This window comes from Candoia aspera, chromosome 2, assembly GCF_035149785.1.
Source record: "Candoia aspera isolate rCanAsp1 chromosome 2, rCanAsp1.hap2, whole genome shotgun sequence".
Classification (NCBI taxonomy): Eukaryota; Metazoa; Chordata; class Lepidosauria; order Squamata; family Boidae; genus Candoia; species Candoia aspera.
In genome coordinates this window covers 882,241-893,099 of record NC_086154.1, presented here as the reverse complement: position 1 = coordinate 893,099, position 10,859 = coordinate 882,241, and the positions used below count along the sequence as shown (strand labels likewise).

General features: G+C 49.3%; 1 pseudogene; it reads right to left on the bottom strand.

The window, feature by feature from the left end:
• Positions 1 to 10,859, bottom strand: part of LOC134491907 (zinc finger protein 91-like) — a 362,387-nt pseudogene that overhangs the window by 237,863 nt on the left and 113,665 nt on the right.

The following is a 10,859-nucleotide window of genomic DNA, read 5'->3' as shown; positions in this document are numbered from 1 at the left end:
CTTGCCATCGCTCCTTCGAGGTCCTTGCTGTTTGAATCGGGTTCCCTACCTCAGACCCTGCGCTGTCTCCGGCGGTCAGAGCTGCCGCCTGCTATTACCTCGGAGTAACAGCTCCTAAGTTCAATCAGCTGGGAATTCTGCACTAGGCAGTTCATTGATGTAATCTTGTCTGTATTGTATCGCCTGTGCTTATAACTCTATTTCTACAGTATTTGAATTGGGGGAATTAATTACCTCAGAGGGAGTTATCTGCTTAGTAGTATTTCGTTTATCGTTATATTCATGATTTCTGTACGATCTACTGCTTGCTAAAAGAAATTAAGACGTTCCATTTTTGTTCTTGTTAGAATTTCAGTTAATGTAAATTTTTGTTCAGTTTTGAATTTGAATTCATAGACAGTTAAACAGGACAGAAAGGGCTGGAAAGAGGTGGGATGAGTTCGTATCTTACTCCGTTTCGGAGAATTCACACTGTGCAGATGATGTTGCATAAAAATCTATGGAATGTGAGAAAAGCATTGGCAGAGCAGATCTACCGATAAATGAAGCAACAAAGGGGAGAGGGCAGAGTCTATAAAATGTGGGGATGCTCCTTATAAATGCATGGAATTGGTTCAGAACTTTCATCACAATTATGTAATTTTGCATTGACAGAGAGAGACCGTGGAGAGCCGAAAGCGAGGAATCCTTGGTGCGCTCTTGGTTGTTTGCGGACCTTTTGTTAGCCGACTGCCAGCCAACCACCAAGCTCAGAGAGCACCAAGGACTCCACAGTTCAACCCTGAGCTACAGACACTCTCTTCTATTGGCAGTGTTGAAAGTGCTTTGGTCAGAGCAGTCGTCACACTTTACATGGGAGGATTCAAAAGGGAGCCAGAGAACTGAAAGGTTTTGCGACTTTCTACAACCTGCAGGTACACCTTTGAGTGGGAGCCAAGGATTTGTACTTCAAGGAGTGGGGAGGCCTAGGAGAGAGTCTACATGTAATTACATTTATCTTTCCATTTAATACAATTACATAATGTATTAACTTACTTACTTAATCAAATGTGTTTATTATTCTCCAGCCAGCTATTCAGCCCTTTCCCTTCAGGTTAAAACTTAAGGATGGTATTTTGAGGGGTCTTTGCGGGACCACACTCAAATTGTGAAGAGATCGCTGTCAAGGACCTCTCTTGCCAACACACGGATGTTTGAAATTGTTTAATGGGCATTCAGGAACCTACTGAAAGGAGCCCTTATTAAAACGCAGCCCGTGTGGGAAAGCAGCTGCACGTGAAGTCGTCCTGACAGGACCTTCCGGGGAGGTGTACACCCAACACATCTGTGTACTGAACTGTCTTTCTCAGCACACTAAGCCACGGTGATCAGGCTTCCCTCTCATGGGGGGGGCGGGCGTTGACAGGTTTTTATATTGTGGATTTTAATTTTGTGAGCCGCCTGGAGTCACTGTGAGTTTTGTGGCCATGTAAATTTGTTTAATAAATAATAATTTTTCTTTTTTTATGTTTGCAGATTCCTTGGGGAGCACGGGGGGGGGGACCCTCTCTTCTTCCCATATTGATGGTCCTGCAAGGAGGCCTGGGCTCAGAGAGGAACCGGCCCAAAGGCACCCAGGGAGCTCCCACAGCCGAGGAGAGGCCAGAACTGTGTCTCCTAGTCCAGGCCAACCCTTTCACTGCTCCACCACATGGAGGCTTCATCAAAGATGAGGCCTTGAAATGGGAACCGAAGCAGGGATCTTTCCATTCAGACCCTTTTGGCCTTGGAGCTGGAGGGTCCAACTGTTTTTCCCAGCAAAGAAACTGCTGAAATGAGGGGTGGCTGCCCCCCCCCCACATGGCCATATTGCCAATCTTGCCTCGTCCTTCTGGGTTGTGGACTTTTATCTTTCCTGTCTGAACCAGGGACACTTTAATGCGTTTTTGATGTGATGGGGCCCCCAAGAACCTTGTTGGGGGGCTGGAAAGCGACTTTTAAGTGTGCAGGACGCCGTGGGTGGAGGAGGCCCCCCAAAGGGAGAAGCGGGGACCCAGCAAGCCCATGCCCAGAGGGGTTCTGCAAGGAAGAGGCCCAAGTTGTGAGGAGCCACGAAGGAGCCTCTCCGGGTGTCCTGATTACCAGGAAACACACTGAGGCGAGGACTTGGTCTCTAATATTTATTAGTAGTACTTAACAAGAATCCTAACAAACTGAGAAAGCGTGGGAAAACCCAGCCATATAAACCCCAAAGGTTAAGGCGGTCCCGATCTGTGTCTCTTTGAATGGCTGAACAGTTCCTCAGTGCTACGCATGCGCTTGACAGTCTGGGTGAGAGCCCCCTGCTCGCCATCCTTACTCATGACATCACCCTCCCCTCCAGATTGATATTCCATTTCAGCCCCCTCCCCTCCAGAGTCTTGATAAGATATGTTGTCTGCTTGTAAAGTCTCATGAGAACTTGGCAAAGAAGGCAATTCTTCAAAGGACAACTCCTCCACGGATGAAGCGGTGCTGCCCTCCCAATCCGATAACGCCTCCGAGCCAGGTGGCTGCTGCTGAAAAACATCTAGAGAGTTAGCAGGGTCAGCCCCCCTCCCCCCTGGGAAATGCAAGCCCGAGGTTGAGGGCTGTGGTTCCCCCACCTCCTCTGTAACTGGAGTCGAGGCTTCAGGCAGGGGCGGGGGGAAATACTCACGAACTCCTCAGCTTGGCCTTCTTCGGCCTGCTCAGGCGAAGGAGTAATCTCGGGTAAAATGCGAGGCTTGGGTTTGTGAGGGAAAAGCTGATGGAATCGATGAACCAGTGCTGGAGCATGTACATCTCTGGCATTCTCCCACATGCGCTCTTCCTCAGGGTACCCTTTCCAGTGTATGAAATATTGGATGCCCCTTCCCCTCCTCCTAGAGTCCAGAATCTCTTCCACTTCATACTCCTCCTCTCCCTCCACAATTACTGGAGGTGGTGGGGGTAGGTGCGATCGCAAGTTACTTGGGGGAGGGTCTTTGGCTAGCAAGGCTCTGTGAAACACTGGATGGATCTTCATGGATGGTGGGAGCTGTAAACGATAAGCTACTGGATTTATCTGCTGCACCACAGTGAAAGGGCCAACGAACTTAGAGTCCAATTTCTTGGAGGGTCTGGTAGAGATCAAGAACTTGGTAGAGAGCCACACTTTGTCTCCTACTGCGATCGCTGGCCCCTCCTGCCTGTGAGCGTCTGCCGCCCTTTTGTAAGCACTCTTTGCCCTGTTCAGCTGCTCCTTTAACAACTCCTGTGCGGCTTGTTGCTCTTTAAGAAAATCAGCTGCTGCTGGAACAGTTCCCTGCTGGGAGGATGTGGGCAACACCTGAGGGTTAACCCCGTAGAGCGCTTGGAACGGAGACATCTGGGTAGATGACTGCACAGAGTTGTTATAAGTGAATTCTGCCATGGGCAACAGGGCTGGCCAATTGTCTTGCCGATACGTGGTGTAACACCTGAGATACTGCTGTAACCACTGGTTAATTTTTTCGGCCTGCCCATTACTGGCAGGGTGATGCGCTGATGACAGGTGGATCTGGACCCCTAATGACTGGAAAAGGGCCCTCCAGAACCTGGAAGTGAACTGTGGGCCTCTGTCACTCACCAAGTGATTCACCATGCCTCTATACCTAAAAACATGGTCCATGAACAACTGCGCTGTGGCTTGCGCAGACGGGAGGCCCTTGCAAGGAATAAAATGTGCCATCTTTGTGAAAAGGTCCACCACCACCAGTATGGAAGTCAGGCCCTGGACCGGGGGTAAATCAGTGATGAAATCCATGGAGATCGTATCCCAAGGCCTACTGGGGGTGGGTAGGGGCTGCAAGAGTCCTGTGGGCTTCCCTGGGAGAGGCTTGGCTCGTCTGCAGGTGTGACAAGAAGCAACGTAGCCCTTAATGTCTGCAACCATCTTAGGCCACCAGTAGTCCCTCAGAGCTCTATGGAGAGTTTTGAAAACGCCTCCGTGGCCTGCTGTTTGGTGGTCATGACACAGTCTCAGTACTTCTTCCCTCAATGAAGGGGGAATGTACAATCGCCCACTATGCCAGAGGATTCCTGCCTCCACATTGAATGGGGAGGCAGTGTCTTGCGGGGCCCTCTGGAGGTCATCCATCCTGGCCCTGGCATACGGGTCCTGTTGCTGCTGAGCTCTGGCTCTTGCAAATAGGTCCTCTGCTTGGCTGTCTGCTGCTAAACTCTCCGTTTGGCTCCCCCTCATCGGCTGATCAAAGTTGTGAGGTTGTAATATAGCAGCCTGTACTTCCTGGTGAGTGGGGGGGTCTGCCTGAAAGGATCGAGACAGGGCGTCTGCCAAGCAGTTTTGCGCCCCGGGCACATAAGAAATGACAAAATTGAAACGGGAGAAAAACTGGCTCCATCTGATCTGGCGTGGGGTGAGGGATCTGGTGTTTTGTAGAAGCTGTAAATTCTTGTGATTGGTGCAAACTTTCACCGGAAAGGTTGCCCCTTCTAGCCAGTGCCTCCACTCTTGGAATGCTGCTTTAATTGCCAGCAACTCTCTGTTAAACACATCATAGTTTCTCTCTGCTGGTGAGAGTAGGCGTGAGAAAAAGGCACAAGGAAGCAATGTATTCTCTGCCCTGTTTGTATATTGCAATAACACTGCCCCAATGGCAACATCTGAAGCATCTGAATACATTATGAATGGCTTTGTGGGGTCAGGGTGCCTTAAGAGCGGTTGGGAAGCAAAAAGCTGCTTCAACTCCTGGAACGCTGCTTGCTCCCTCTCCCCCCATACGAATTTTGAGCCTTTCTTCAAGAGCTGTGTGAATGGTCTGGTCCGATGACTATAGGCCGGGACAAAACGACGATAGAAATTACAGAATCCTAGCCATTTTTGTATATCTTTAACATTTCGGGGGGGTGGCCAAGAGAGAATTGCCTGGACCTTAGCAGGATCCATGGATATGCCTTCTGTGGATACTATATAGCCCAGGAAATGTACTTCAGTTAAATCAAAGGCACACTTCTCTAGCTTGGCGAACAGCCTGTTCTCTCTCAGTCTTTGCAAAACATTACGTACATGGGTTACGTGAGTTGTGGCATCCTCAGAGAAAATTAATATGTCATCTAGATAAACGACCATGTACTTGTCTAGTAAATCAGCAAAAACGTGATTCATAAATCTGGAAAATATGGCTCCTGCATTAGACAAGCCAAAGGGCATAACAAGGTACTCAAATTTGCCAAACCTGGTGTCGAAGGCAGTCAGGTATTCGTGCCCCTCTTTCACCCGGATCAGATTGTACGCACTCCTGAGATCCAACCTGGTAAACATGCGTGCCTTCTGCAAGCGATCTAGCAGCTCCGAGATTAAGGGCAGAGGATAGGATTCTCTCTTTGTTTGTTTATTTAAGAAACTGAAGTCGTGGACCACTCTCAAGGGTGTCTCCTGGGTTGCAGGTGCCAACGGGTCGGGCTTCTTTGGTACGAAGAAGGTAGGAGCAGATGCTGGGGACGTAGATGGTCGGATGAAGCCCTTCTGGAGATTGGAGTCCAAGTAATCCTTTAAGGTGGCTAACTCCTTGGGGGACATGGGATATTGTTTCCTTGCTGGGATCTTGGCTCCTGGTAACAACTCAATGGTGCAGTCACAGTCCCTATGGGGGGGTAGTGCTGTGGCCTCTTGCTCGCTGAAAACGTCTGCAAAATCTGCATACTTGGCTGGCAAGTGGACCCCCCCTGCTACTGTGACTGCGTTGGTTGCTGGAGAGTGTGGAGCGGCTTGACTCTTGTGGTGCTGGCATTCCTTAGCTGGGAAGGAGATTGCTCCTGTAGTCCAGTTCATCAACGGGTTGTGGATCCTCAGCCAAGGCGTGCCTAGGATTACCGGCACATTTAGCGCTGCAGTAACATAAAGCTGGATCCACTCAGTGTGGTCTCCCACTGTCAGCTGCACCGGTTCTGTGAGCCTTCTAATCGGCCCTGCCTTGAGGGGCTGGCCGTCAATGGTCTCTACTTCTATGGGGCATGGCAATTCCCTGGTCGGTATGTTGCAGTCTTGTACGGTCTGTGCATCAATAAAATTAGTTGAAGCTCCAGAATCCACGAGGGCCTCTAGCTTGACCTGGTGCTCTGGGTTGACTTGGACTTTTACGGGTAAGTAGTAAAAGTCTTGCCTGGAATCTTCGGAATGAGCCCTCCTTAATTGATTTACGGTCTCCCTGCTGAGCTCTTGGGAGGGAGACCAACGGAGTTTCCCTGATTGGAAACAGAAGCGGGGATGGGTCCTGTTTCAGCTGCTTGCCCTGGGGGTCTTACTGGAGTTGTTTGGCCTCTCGCTGGGCAAGTTCTCACCATGTGCCCCTGGGCTCCGCAGTAGAAACACAGGGCTCTCTCTCTCCTTCTCTGCCTCTCAGTCTCGGAAATCAGTCTCCTGCTTGCCCCAATCTGCATTGGCTCCTCTCGTGCTGAGTGAGAGGCTGCTACAAGGGGAGTTGGGAATCCTGAAAACGCTCGGAGGGTCTTGCTTCTCCCCGGCTGCATCTGCCTAAGCTCCTCTAGCCTGGCATCTATGACCACCGATAGCTGATATAGGGCTTCTAATGTGGCTGGTGTTCCCTGGCGCACCAATTCATTCTTAATCTCCTCATCCAGCCCCTGTTTGAATTGGTCTTTTAATGCACTCTCATTCCAGTCCAGATCTCCTGCTAACAACTTGAAATCAGCAATGTAGAGTCCCACCCTCTTGTTACCTTGCTTGAGCCTCCGAATCTCCCGGCTGGCCGTGGCCTCTCTGATGGGGTCGTCAAAGTGTGCTCGGAAGCCTGCCAAAAAGTTCTGGTAGTCATTGAGAATCGGATCGTTGTTCTCCACCATGGGAATAGCCCATTTGGCCGCTGGTCCCTTCAGCAGGCCTAGGATGAAGGTGACTCTGGTTCTGTCTGTGGGAAACTCTGCGGGTCTGCTGTCGAAGAACATAGTACACTGTGTGAGAAAGATTCTCAGCTGTCCTGCTTCTCCTCCAAATTTCTCTGGTAGACTGCCCTGTGATCTCAACATTACCGGTGGGGCTGCTGCTGCTGCTGCTGCTGGTGCCGGTTGTGGGTTAATCGGAGCTGGTTGTTGCAACTGCTGTAGCATGGCAGCTTGTAATGTGTTGATCTGGAGATCTACTTGTTGCTGGTGTTGCTGTAGGGCTGCTGCCAATTGCTGGATGGCGAGCCGCATTTCTTGGTTTTCTGAAGACATTTCTAAACGTATCTGTTTAATTGCTTGTTCCTCCCTCTTTCGATGGGAGTAGGAGTTTGTTAGGATTGATGTCCTGATTACCAGGAAACACACTGAGGCGAGGACTTGGTCTCTAATATTTATTAGTAGTACTTAACAAGAATCCTAACAAACTGAGAAAGCGTGGGAAAACCCAGCCATATAAACCCCAAAGGTTAAGGCGGTCCCGATCTGTGTCTCTTTGAATGGCTGAACAGTTCCTCAGTGCTACGCATGCGCTTGACAGTCTGGGTGAGAGCCCCCTGCTCGCCATCCTTACTCATGACACCGGGAGGCCCAACTCAGAGTAGCGGACCGAGGGAGAAAAGGGGGACTTTAGGGTCCCTGAGAAGCTCGAAAGAGGCCCTGATTGTGGCACTCGCCTCGAGCGGTCTCCACCCATCAGAGGAGCGTCTCTCTCTCTCGGCCACAAATGGAAGCTTCTCCTCATGTCCCTGGGCTGAACCGGGTTCACGTTCTGCCTCCAGGCGGAGCCTCTCTTGATTTCTTTGGAGCCGAAGCTGAGGGAGGGGTGGATTGGATCTAAAGTGTTTGCAGCTGCAGCTCGAGGGGCCGTTCCTTGTTACTGGGGTGCCCCAAACAGGTCACAGTTGCAGTCAGAGCAAAGCGATATCTAGGGGAAGCATTATTTCCTGGGATTTGGGAATCCCATCCTTCCTGCCGATGACGCCCAGAATTGGAACGGTTCTCTGCAGCCACAGCCCACTTCTTTTTCACAAGACCTCCCGGCACGTCTTGTATCTCCAGCCTTATACCTGCATCTTTGACTCTTGCTTTCCAGGGGAATAACTGGATGCATTTCCTCCTTTAAGCTTCTTCCTCTTCGCGTGTCGCCCATTTCTCTGCCTACGGGGATCATTTTGAAGTCTATTTCTGTCTTCCAGAGTACTGGCTGTCCCTCTTCCCACCACATGTTTCTCACAATCCTTAATTACATAATAATTATTAATCGTATAAATACTAAAGCGAGAAGACCCAGGACTTAGTCTGGATTCCCATTTCTTGGGGAAGTACACTCTTGATGAACATGATTTGAATATAATTTAGAGCTAATTTGCTGTCCATTGCCCTCACCTTTAACTAGTATGCAAATCAGAATCTCCTGGGATTTATTTATGGATGCATAAAAAAATAATCTGGCTCAAATTTGTCATTCCAGGCAGGCATTTATGGGATGTTTGAATGATGGAAACAGGGATCATACCTCCTGGCTTCTTCATCTGCTCTGAAGACTGGAATGTCCATTTTGTCTCCTAGGAAACCTTTGACTTTTCCCTGTGTCTTTCCTTAAAGGGTAGGGAGAGCATCTCCCACTGAAGGCAGTCCCAAAGCTGTTTGACACCCCTCTCCTTGGGGCTCTTCTCCTCCCCGTTGCAGATGGGGGTCTGGGCAGAAGAGCTTCCTAAGAGGATGTGCTGATTTGAGGGAGGGGTTGAGCCCTTTCTCTCCCCTCCTCCTCTGTCCATCTCAGCACCATCATCTTTCCACGGCATCTGGTTGATCTTAAAAGTCTGGTTCCCCCCTGTTTCTAAAGACTGGAGAACAAACCTTTTTTGCTTCATTGCAGGAGTCAAGAAAATAGTCTTTTGGCATTTCTCCCATATTCTTGCCCTGCTTCAAAACCACCTTCAGCTTCTTCACAGTAGTAGTTGTTTATTCGTTTAGTCGCTTCCGACTCTTCGTGACTTCATGGACCAGCCCACGCCAGAGCTTCCTGTCGGTTGTCACCACTCCCAGCTCCCCCAGGGACAAGTCCATCACCTCTAGAATATCGTCCATCCACCTTGCCCTTGGTCAGCCCCTCTTCCTTTTGCCCTCCACTCTCCCCAGCATCAGCATCTTCTCCAGGGTGTCCTGTCTTCTTGAAAATTGTTAGGGAGGGAATTGAAAACAGAATATATAGTTACTATAGTGATGCTCTTACTATAGAGAGATTGTCCTTCATCAGCCTCCAAACAGGTGACAAATTCAAATTTACCTGTCAGGATGGATTCCTGAAAATTCTTATACCAAGATAAACAAGGAGTCAGAACATAACCTGAAGCCTCAACCCTTTCGTTTTTCAACTATATTACTGTAATTCAGTGTTAAGAAGTCAGATTTGTACTTTGGTTTATGGAATAATCAATAAATAGAAAAAATCTTCTCCAGAAGTTATTGCTTCCCCAACAAACAGCTTGGAAACACTTCTTCCTTGTTTAGTATTGCCACTTACATAAAAACCCTCCCACATCAAAGCTTTTTGTAAAAGCAATTTTATGTAGACCTGCAAAACAGTCATTTTTCTTCCCATTTTTTCATTTAGCATGTGCATATCTACAGTAAATTAACTGAGAAAAATAAATTTATTTTTTTAAAATAATCCTTGATAGAGTAAAATAAAAATCTATAAACACTGATCTGCAATTGTTAATCACACAGCACACCCCTCCTACCAAAATTGATAAGTTAATCGGGCGCTTGTTACTGTTAATATTTTACAAACCAGTGGGGGAAAGAAAGCTGAAGAAAAAGAATAGTGATAGCCGAATTAAAGCAGAAAAAGCAAGGATGGAGAGAATTTAAAAGGTAAGAAAAAGTAGATCTGTGGAAGAACTTGGAACTTGTAATCTTTCCTGCAGCCAAGGACCATAATGACAAGCCAGAGAAGAAGGGATGGAAAAGTTGGGTGCGAAGGGATGTCAGAGCGAAAGATACAGGGAGAAACATCTTGCTCAATCATAAAGCGGTTAAGACCCTGCCCAGAGTTGCTAGGGGTGGGTGGCCCAGGAATTTTATCTATCATCTGCCTATATATCCGTATATCCGTATCTACTGTGTATCTGTATCTGTCTGATCATCTATCTAATCTCTGGTTATTTTGGAATCCCACTTGGCCATTTCAGAGCAAAGGAAGCATGCTCCGGGTTTTCCCCCTGGGCTGGCTCTCTGCATGGACTGGTCCCCGAGGGTCTAGACCCAGGGGAGACATCTGCTGATTTGCACCAATGATGGCAACAGACGACGTTCCATCATTTGCACATTTGCACAAGGACGCGGTGAGGTGTGTGGCGCGGACAGACGCCGGGTGGCTTCCACCTGATGAAACTTGTCAGAGGTCGACCTCTCTGCGCCCACAGATGGCACCTGGCACATGAATGGGAGGGGAAAAGGTCCCACAAAACTGGGAGGGGATCTATTCTCTCCGCAGGACCAGAACCAGCAGAGGAGAACTCCAAGGAAGCAGCTTCGGGTGAGCTGTTGGGGGCGATTCCCTGACCTGACAAGGGTTCGGCCAGGGGAACAGCCCGCCACTTGAAGCGGGAGGTCAGGTGCAGGAGAGGTCCTCAAACAGGCAGCAGGGTCGTCTGGCAAAGGCCCAGCACACCCAGCACTCAGCAGGGGTTGGACTAGATGACCTCTGCAGGCCCCAGCCTCCTGGGAAGAATGGAGCATGAAGTACACGAGTACTAACTCCCCAACGCGTTCCTTTAACGTCTTTTCCGCAAAGGCTTCCCACCGCGATGAACGCCATCGACAGTGCTACCGTCTAGCCCAAACAGAGGCAGGAGGGTCGCCTGGCAGGCGCCGCAGCGGGTCCTGCCCTGGGCAGGGGTGGCCTGGAT